The 9,881-nt window shown below is 48.7% G+C and overlaps 1 long non-coding RNA gene across 1 annotated transcript; it reads left to right on the top strand.

Moving 5' to 3' along the window:
• Nucleotides 1–5,525: 5,525 nt before the first annotated feature.
• Nucleotides 5,526–8,718, top strand: LOC149359152 (uncharacterized). The gene is made up of 2 exons (XR_016288260.1): nt 5,526–5,653; nt 8,271–8,718. It is a non-coding gene; the product is annotated as an uncharacterized LOC149359152 (long non-coding RNA).
• Nucleotides 8,719–9,881: the final 1,163 nt, after the last annotated feature.

Raw genomic sequence — 9,881 nt, 5'->3', positions numbered from 1 at the left:
AAAAGGCCCAAAGCACTGTGTAAATCCTGTTCTCAGTACCCGGCGTTGCAGGTTGGGGCAAGAAAGTATTTCAAGTGAACGATGAAGGAGCACAAAGTTGGTGTCAAAATTAGCGAAGCGCAGTGGCCAAGCACTGCGAGGCATGCGACCACAAGATAGTGACGCAATCATGGTGCGCTGGAAACCAAGCCAAATACGCGCACAAATACGCTTCACTCCTGGCGCGTTCAGCAGATGCCAGAAAATATTAATCGCTGCCTCGGAAACGTTCGCCCTTCCTAGATTTGCAGTTTAGGTTCAGTGAAGTAGTTGCCGACTATATGTGTGTTTAAAAGCCAAGCTAGCTACAACTCGACCGCTGCCACAACTTGATGAAGAAACCGAGTAAGGTTGCGGTGTTTTTTTTTTTGCAAAAACTCGGTTGGCATTCATTTCTCTCATAAATTTGCACCCGAAATCAACGTCGAACGCTTTCATTTTAATTGCTTAGCTAGGATTAAACGAGATGCCGCATATGAAGAGCTTCGATGCTTGCTTGCTTTGCTTTATTGTGATTTGCTCTGCTTGCTTGCTTGCTTGCTTGCTTGCTTGCTTGCTTGGACACGTCGAACCGAGTATAAAATCACTAACCGAGCCTTGCTGAGCACGTCTCAGGTGGTCTGGCCGCACCTAAGCTGAGGAGAGCGACACATGCTTAAGCCTCTATAAGGTTTCTTCAGGGGCTAAGTGAGCATGTTTCTACTTTTAAAAGAGGCGCTTCTTCAGAATGGTGACACGCCTCTTATGCGCGAGGAAATCGATGGAACTGTGTCATGGTTCAGCCGCGCCTTTTCGACAGAAATCTCCAGAGATCACACTAGGACAAGCTCTGCCTGTAGCCGCTCTTACGAAAGTGTTTCGAGCAGAGTAAGCTTGCTTTAGTCGGCTTGAACTCTTCGTCACAGCAGCGAGCGGTTGCGCTGCGAGCTTGTGGTCTTGCGGAAAACAGTGGAAGACGACACAGTCGCGGTCGTAGTTGTTCGTGGACACGAACGCAGAGTAGTACCTCGTGTTGAATCTGATTCTCAAGGTCGGCTGACACGCTTTGTACGTCGCAACGCACGTAGTACGAGGAACAACGCATGCAGCACGAGAAACAACGCGCGCTGAAAGCGCGCTCGGGTGCGCCGAAGCATCCCCGGCTCCTCAACATGACGTCACGCAGGCCGACATGGACGAGGTTTCCCTCTCCGCTGTTCCCCTCTCCTGCGCTCGCGCGGGGCGCGGGAAATTTAAACATCGCGTTTTAATTGGTGATTGCGCCACTGTTTTAGCCAAAATCGAAAAAATAATTTCACAGACGTGATCAGCAATGACACTACTTCAAAACCCTAGAAGGTTAGCCGATTCGAAAACCGCCTCAGTATCCCTTTAAGGGTATGATGCGACAGCGTTAATGAGTGAATGCCCGTATATGCGGAATTGGTCACTCTGGATTTTCACCACTCCTGGTGCAGTGGTGCAACGGTTAAGCGATGCGCCACACTCTAAAAAAAAAAAAGGTAGTTGAGGTTACTACATTTTGGGCTAGCAACAACCGTCACATATATGACTACCTATGTAGTAACTGTGCGTAGTAACTGGAAGGTAGTAACATTTACTACCTCTGGAGAGGTAGCAACAGTAACTACCTGCAGTAACATTTGCTAGATTGTTAGATTTGCTGCCATTCAGGAAACCCTTTTCATTATATAAAAACATGGGGCACTGAGTAGCAATGTCACCAGGAATGTTAGTGTACATACGTGTGCATATTCCTATAATCTATTTCCAGATCAACGTAGTAATGGATACTACCAGGGTTATAATGAGGTAGTACAAGTGTAATGACTGCCAAAAAACGTAGTAACAGCAGAAGTCTCTACCTTGTTACTACTTAATTTTCTTTTGAGGTAGGAACAAGGTCGTAGGAACATAGTACACAGGTAGTAAGGGTTAAAAAAAAGGCTGCAACAGCAGCCGTTACTACGTTTCCACTACCTTTTATTTCACTGCCCTGCCATGGCATGTGCTGCCACCGGTGGGTCTTGTGCGACCCAGGTTGCTCTTCCCGAGCAACCTCTCGCAAACTATCATTAATTTAACTGCCACCTACCACTGTGGTCCGCCTGCTCATAATCCGGTGGGCAGATTGGGATGACGACACACGGTCACGTGACCTAGTCGGCCCACCTAGGCTGCTCTTCTCTTGGGATTCTTCGCTCATAACGCCGACGACGGCGGCGAATTATCTGGGGAACGGGAGCCTTAAAGCTATCGCGTTAAAATTAGGGACCCACTACGGGACACGTGGGATGCTCTGAAGCGATACTGGGGAATTCGTTTGACGCTCTAGGGTAGCTGCTGTGTATGGTATTCCGCAGGGAGCTTCTTTGAGGGACCACTTTTGGAGCCGCTGCGGAACCACTCGTTTTGGTTTGGTTTGGTTTATGGCGTTTAACGTCCCAAAGCGACTCAGGCTATTAGGGACGCCGTAGTGAAGGGCTCCAGAAATTTCGACCACCTGCGGTAATGTCAGTGCACGTTAAAGAACACCACTCGTTTTGGGATAGCTAATCGAATGTAAGGTTAGACTCCTGAGAAAAGAAAATGCGCGGGAACTTCCGCAATAAGATCGCACAGCGACTGGTTGTAGCTAAGCGCCGCTTTAAGGGGTCTGGTATTTCGATGGTTGCAGATGTCGAGAAGTCAGCCCCGCTCGTTCGGTGGAGTTCGCGGAGATCTCTGGGGTTCACGTTTGGGAAAGGGGTCGAAACGCGTCTCTTCTTTTGTCCTGTTTAATCACGGCAGCAATGCGAGGGGCTAAAAAGCACGTTAATTTTTCGCGCTCACCAAGCTACGGTCCTGCATCTTCGACCCCTTCCAGATTGTGGACCGAACACCAAGGAGGACAGACCGTGAAGACGAAAGCTCGCGCTTGCCGCATCCGTGATCGTTTTCGCTGCAGTGGAATAAGTTTTCTGTCGCGACATAATGCCTCGACAAAATGCGGCCCCAATGATGTTTGCGCAGAGGAAAAAAAATCCTACTGTCGTAAATTAAAGAGGTGGTTAGAGCCAAACAAAGATTGCTGTTTTTCTGTAGATTGGCCCCCTACTTCTGCATTAAGAAGAGGAAGACGAGAAGCCATGCTCGCGGCGCGCTCATTTTTTTTCTGTGCCTTGGCCACTCCCCCGTAGTGGGTATGTGCCATTTTGTTTGAGGCCGTCCAACCAACTCATGGTTCCATGCCGCACGAGCCAGCAGTCCACGTCGCTATCTACAAGACTGGTCGCTTTCCCTAGCAGCCATCTTTCTCGGATCTGGACTAACTGGGCGTTGCTCTAAGTGTACAGCATCACCACCATCATCATCATCAGCCTGACTACGCCCACTGCAGGGCAAAAGCCTCTCCCATGTCTCTCCAATAACCCTGTCCTGCGCTAGCCGCGGCCACCATATTCCCGCAAACTTTTTTATCTCACCGACCCACCTAACTTTCTGCCGCCCCCTGCTACGTTTGCCTTCTCTTGGAATCCACTCCGTTACCCTTAAGGACCAGCGGTTGTCTTCCCTTCGCATTACATGCCCTGCCCAAGCCCACTTCTTGCTCTTGTTTTCAACCTCTTGCCATATTTGCATTCGGGCTGGAAACACTGTACGTCACGGGTGTATAACTCAGGTCGATCTGCACTGAGCGGCCGTAATTGACCTAAATCTGGAGCTGGACTACGAAGTGCGCACGCATTCAAACCGCTTTCAACTCTCGCTCCCGCCTTGGGGAAACCGTCCGTGACGGGTAATGTGCAGCTGGGTTTATCAACGTTGTTGAAATCTTGCGCAAGGACCGCCGTTCATATGAGATGCGGTGCGATAAACCACAGGTGCAGTGAATAGGAAACGTCACAGCGGAAGTACCATATGGTCCTTTTTTTTTCCTTTCTATTCCTGGCTTGTCTCGTTGTATATCACAGTGAATTGACCAACTTGCCCAGCTTTATAACCTTTCTAATCGGGGTGCAGGATGGACGCTGGTGGTTAGGCTAGCGATCTTCAGGACGGCGGTTTGTTATAGCTCTTCCGTAAATGCACGGGTAATTGCCATTGGCCGGTGCTCCAGAGAGAAGTTTATAGGCTGCTGAATAGTTCTCACCCATAGGTAGGATAGTTCTTACCCATAGGCAGGCCCATGAAAATCCTACTTTTGTAGGGGAGAATTTCTGGGCAGAATTAACGGCCTAGTTCCATCCCCAAACGTTGGTTGAAAGTATACATTATAAAGCTCATCATCCAAAGGCTCAACTTCGAAGAAACCTTACCGGCATTCCTCAGCTCTAAATAGATGGCGAGAGCGTTGTGCACGTAGGCGATGGCCACAGTACTTCGACCATTTCTTTCCTATTGTAGCCTGCTGAGAAATAAATTCCAACGTTTAAGTTGATTAAGAATGGAGGTATACCCTTAGATCACGGTACTCGGTTGACAACTCTACATTAAAACGGTAACGCATGGACACCACAGCCCGTGGTGTCCATGCGAGGTGGGCGCATGGACACCACGGGCACTTACTACAGTCCATGTACTTGGGGTTTACGTGCCCTTCTGTGCGCTCCTTCCTCTTATAGAGAGACCTGCCTTATAGAGACCTGCATTTTCGGTTTGCGAAATTTAGTGCGTGCGAAATAATCTAACGGCGAAATCATTAGCAAGACATTGAGGTATAGAATAATAAGTTTGCAGTATTCGCCGCAAAAGTAATGTGGGTGGTCCGTTACGGTGAAGTGATAGCACTCGACACCCCGCACTTCCGTTTAAATACTCGCACAGTCAGATGTTGTCACGAAGGCAAAAAATGCACAGGAACACCTAATTACATTGACTTTTAATTCGATAGCATTAGAAGCTGTTGAGGGCCGCCGCGGTGGCTCAGCGGTTATGGTGTTCGGCTGCTGACCCAAGACGCTTGTTCGATTCCGGCCGCGGGGATTGAATTTCGATGGAGGAAATACCAGAGGCCCGTGTGCTGTGCGATGTCAGTGCACGTTAAAGAACCCCAGGTGGTCGAAATTTCCGGAGCCCTTCACTACGGCCTCCCTCATAGCCTGAGTTGCTTTGGGACGTTAAACCCCAATAAACCAAACCAAGCTGTTGATATATTTAGGGATGTGACGTCACTTCCGGTCTAGTGATGTCCCTGCCCTCCAGCCCATGGGAATTATCAGGTGTGGTGACGTCACCTTCCTTCAGCCAATGACCCGGTCTGGTGAGGTCTCTTACCACCAGCTAACGAGAATGACCAGGTCTGGTGACGTCATTTCCCCCAGCCAACGGGAATTATTCGCTCTGGTGACGTCGTTTTCCTGCGGCCAGCGGTATAATTTTATGACCGATGGCACAATTTTTTTTTTTCCCGATGACACTTTTACAATAACACTCCAGGCTTACTCGTGGGGAGCCGGGTAAAATTATCCTTCATGGTGCCGTGAATGACGCAGGCGTGATCGGTTCCCTGGTGGCCACCGCGGTGGACCTGCTGGTGTTCTCGGCGAGCCCGCCCACCCTGCAGGTGTAGATTGAGATCCTCATGACGGTGCCCATCCTCTGGCTTCCTACATACATCGTCACCCGCGGACTGGTAAGCTCCATGTTCTCGATGCGCTGTTAGAGCCCCGCGGGAGTAGGTCAAGAGCAAATTCAAGCACTCCTTAGAGCTGTCAGATCTTGATACTCGTTGGTGAACACCGGGCAGGGCCGGATTAAGAAAAGTGGGGGCCCTGGGCTAATGCGCATCTAGGCCCCTCTCCCTTTTCCTCCACTGATCCCCGTGCCCCCTGCTGCACTACTCGAGCCGCCGCGGTGGCTCAGTGGTTATGGCGCTCGGCTGCTGCCCCGAAAGACGCCGGTTCGATCCCGGCCGCGGCGGTTGAATTTCTTTGTGGGAGAAATTCTAGAGACTCGTGTACTGTGCGATGTCAGTGCACGTTAAAGAACCCCGGTGGTCGAAATTTCCGGAGCCCTTCACTACGGCGTCTCTCATAGCCTGAGTCGCTTTGGGACGTTAAATCCCCATAAACCAAACCACTACTGGAATGTATCCCATGTTTCATTGTAATTCCACCTAATTAAAATGAACGAAGTGCGATCAATGGGATTCGTGTAACAGTAACGCAGTAGCATTAGTTTTGCGCACAAAACACTACGGGACTCTTGGAACGCGCGACACGTGTCCGTCGGTGCCCGAGCGCCGAACGCCACGGAAGAGCCGCGTGAGCCGACCGACATCATGCGAGGCTGCATTGCAGCTAAATTGCAGCGCGCTGCGTGCGCCGCCTACTCTCCTTTTTCACTGACACCGTGCACAAGCCGACAGACAGGTTTTTGTTCGCAGCACTGTTTTAATGCTAACGCATTAAAGAAAAGCAGGCTGAGCTAGCTTCCTACAGTCGAGCTGGGTGCTTCGGCAGCGACTACGAAATAGAAACACTCGTTAATTAGTGCCCCGAGAGGGTAATATTAAAAGTTGTTAAAATTAATTTGACTACACGATGAACGTTTACTACTGCCCTCACGAGGCGCATTTGAATAGCAGAATTAAAGTCCTGGATGAGTGGTGAGCGTGCTCGGCGCTGAGCCGAGTATCCGGGTTCAAATCCAGCCGCACGGCGGCCGCGTTTTGATGGAGGCGAAATGCAAAAATGCGCCCATATGCTGTGCGATTTCAGAGCACGTTAAAGATCCCCAGGTGGTCGAAATTATTCCCGAGAGCTCCAAAACGGCACCTCTTTTTTTTTTTTTGCTGCCGCGGTGAATCAGTGGTCATGGCGCTCGGCTGCTGACCCGAAAGATGCGGATTCGATCCCGGCCACGGCGGTCGAATTTCGATGGAGGCGAAATTCTAGAGGCCCATGTACTGTGCAATGTCAGTGCACGTTAAAGAACCCCGGGTGGTCGAAATTTATTGGCAGTCTGCTATCATTTTCTTCTACTAATGAATTATTTTTTGGGGCAAAACGTAATGCTCTTGCTTCACTGTCGGGCGACGTCCTTTGCAAATTTGTAGCTTGACACAGTAGAAAGAAAGACTGTGCATCCATCAAGGCGTTACAAATGCAAACTGTGGGCTTTGCACCAGATCTCCTTATTTGTTATTCAAAGAAAAGTCGTGGGAAAGTACATAATACTTGCCAATTAATGCTCCAAAGCTAGACAGAGGACATTGAAGGATGCCCTGCTGCGGGGTCCAGGTTACTTTTGACCACCGGCAGTTTTGTAATGTGTACTGGCATTCATGCATTTTAACAAAATATTGTTAAAATGCATAAATGCTGCTGTCAGTGTAGTCGGAATTAAGAGAAAAAATTCCGGTGGCCCTCCTGTCACTAAGTCACGTGACCTTGTGACGTTATCACAACCTGGATCTCAGAAACCCCACCAGTGGCTGTGTTTGAAACAGCCGCTGTTCCAAACATAGCCACCTTCTGTGGCAGTGGCACATCACTTAACCGCTCCTCCACTGTGCCAGGATCGGTAGGAGGACTTCCTCCGTTCAATAAATGTAAAGTAGGGAATGGCCAATATTGCATACTTGGGCATGTAGGTAGAACCTAGGTGACAGAGAAGGACTACTTGTGCGAGAGGTATCAGTAATGCTATTGCACGGTATCCTTAAGTGTGGGGTAAGCGTTACGTGATGGCGAAGTAATTCTTAAGTTCAGGTTCAGCGTTACATGATGGCGTAGGAATTCTTAAGTGTAGGTTAAGCTTTACATGATGGCGAAGGAATGAATAGTTTCCATGGCTGTGAAGTGATATGCCAAGAAAACCCTAGGCCACTGAAGGGACCATTTACGCTATCACATCATACCCTGAAGGCGGGGCTTAAATGCTCCATCAGGTTTTTGTCCCTAGCTAAATGCATATGAGCATTGAAACCGTGGTGTGGTGCTCGTCAGCTAAGTGCCTAAGCCACTGAGTTTTTGTGTAAACATTGGATTAGGGCGCTTAGCTTGTACTAGCTAAGTATAATAAGCCTCTTAGTAATCAACTTGCCTAACTTTGTTTGCTGGTGGCAAGATGTATTAGGCTGTTTCATTTCGACCAAGTTGTCTATCCACTGGAGAGAGAACTTAGAGCAGTCAGAATAATGAACACAACAGGAAGGGCACTTCTCACTTTACTTCCAGTGGTTGACCCTCTTGTCTGTCCTGGCTTCACTTGTTGCATCAAGTTGCTGATTGTATGGTTCTACACAGGGCGCGTGGCTATTGAATACTTGGATCCAAACCCCGAAGTGCAGAAGAAGTACGCCTTCAAGTGTCACCGTGCCAAAGACAGCAATGGCATCGAGCTCATCTACCCTGTGAACGCAACTGTGAACGCATTCCACAACTTGTACAACACATTTGCGGCGGGAGACAGTGACGGCCACGTGAACATCTGGGACGGCTTCAACAAGAAGCGTCTCTGTCAGTTCCACAAGTACCCATCGAGCATTGCATCCCTGGCCTTTAGCCATGATGGCTCGCTGTTGGTTATTCGTTCCTCTGCGAACAGGGCGAGATTCATAAAAAACCGCACGACGCCATCTTTGTGCGTCGTGTCACTGATCAGGAGACAAAGCCGAAACAACTCCATTATCACTGACTTGTTTTTGTTTTATTTCTTTATTTTATTCAATAAACATGAATGTTTAACTCTGAACACCTGTACTGTCTCCACTTCAGCACCCCTTTTGAAGTGACCTTGTGAATTGTTCTTTTTCCGTTTTCATTTTGCTGGATGACTTTTGAGCTTATAAGCTTTTAAGCAACAGGCATTAGCTGCATATGGAAAGTGTACAGCTTGGTTGATTTCAAGAAGCAAAATTGGTTGTTAGTAAGTGGAGCTCAATGCTCACAGTACTTTCATCCAATATTTTCCTTGTTTGCATTAGCTGAACTCAAATTAGAATATCGAAAATTCGAACTCGCCAGAATCGAGCTTTTGGTTCATTCGAACTGACGAATTGGCCGCGTCTGAATTACGTGTATCTCAGTAAGAAAAAATGGCCACTAATTAGAATGCACCAGCGAGTGCCACTGTTAATTCGCTCAGTCTGAGCTGAGATTTGCCATCGGGCATCCGCAGGCCAGAAGTTGAGTGGTCGCACGGCGAACGAGTAACCACGGCGAACCACGGCGAACGATTGCATAAGCTGCCACGCGCAGTCTGCTGCGCTGAAATTGGCCATGGTTTCTTTGCGGCAACCGAAAGCTCCTCGCGAACATAAACGTAAGCCCAGCTGTGCTGCTGAGAAACGTAGCAAAACATTTTAAAATTCTATGTTTTGGGCATAGGAACGTTTCTTTCCGCTTGGTAAGCTGCTTTGGGCAGAGTTTCGTGAGAATAGTATGGCAACACTGGGATAGCAGACGGCGAGTACGTCTCACGAAACTCTGCCGCGGCTTTTGTGGAAACCCTCGCACATTGACTTACATTAGAGGAGTGAAGACTGTCACCAGCGCTGAAATCACATACACAGCCAGTTTAAACCACTAGAGTGGTTTATCACTGAAACAATGTTATTTATTTCTGTCACCAATATCGGCAACTGTTATTTTGCTGGTCCTGGACGGTGACCCGTATCCCCATCGAGGCGCCCAGTTGTGGACGTGATGTCACTGCCGTTGTTACCGTGGTGGCAGTCGTAACTTAAAAAAAATATATCTAGAAAATCAGAGCTAAATATAACGATTTACTTGTAGTGGCAAACAAAAAAGTCAGTGGTGGGAATGCTGCGGCGATTGCGCAAACTTGCGCCTTTATATTAAATCTGATACATGCTGCTACAAAGTGCCGAGGGGCTGCACATGCGCGGGAAGGCT

This window comes from Amblyomma mixtum, chromosome 2 (genome assembly GCF_055824585.1).
Source record: "Amblyomma mixtum isolate Tamu chromosome 2, ASM5582458v1, whole genome shotgun sequence".
NCBI lineage: Eukaryota > Metazoa > Arthropoda > Arachnida > Ixodida > Ixodidae > Amblyomma > Amblyomma mixtum.
Note: the sequence above shows the minus strand (reverse complement) of the source record. Positions and strands in the feature narration are given on the sequence as shown.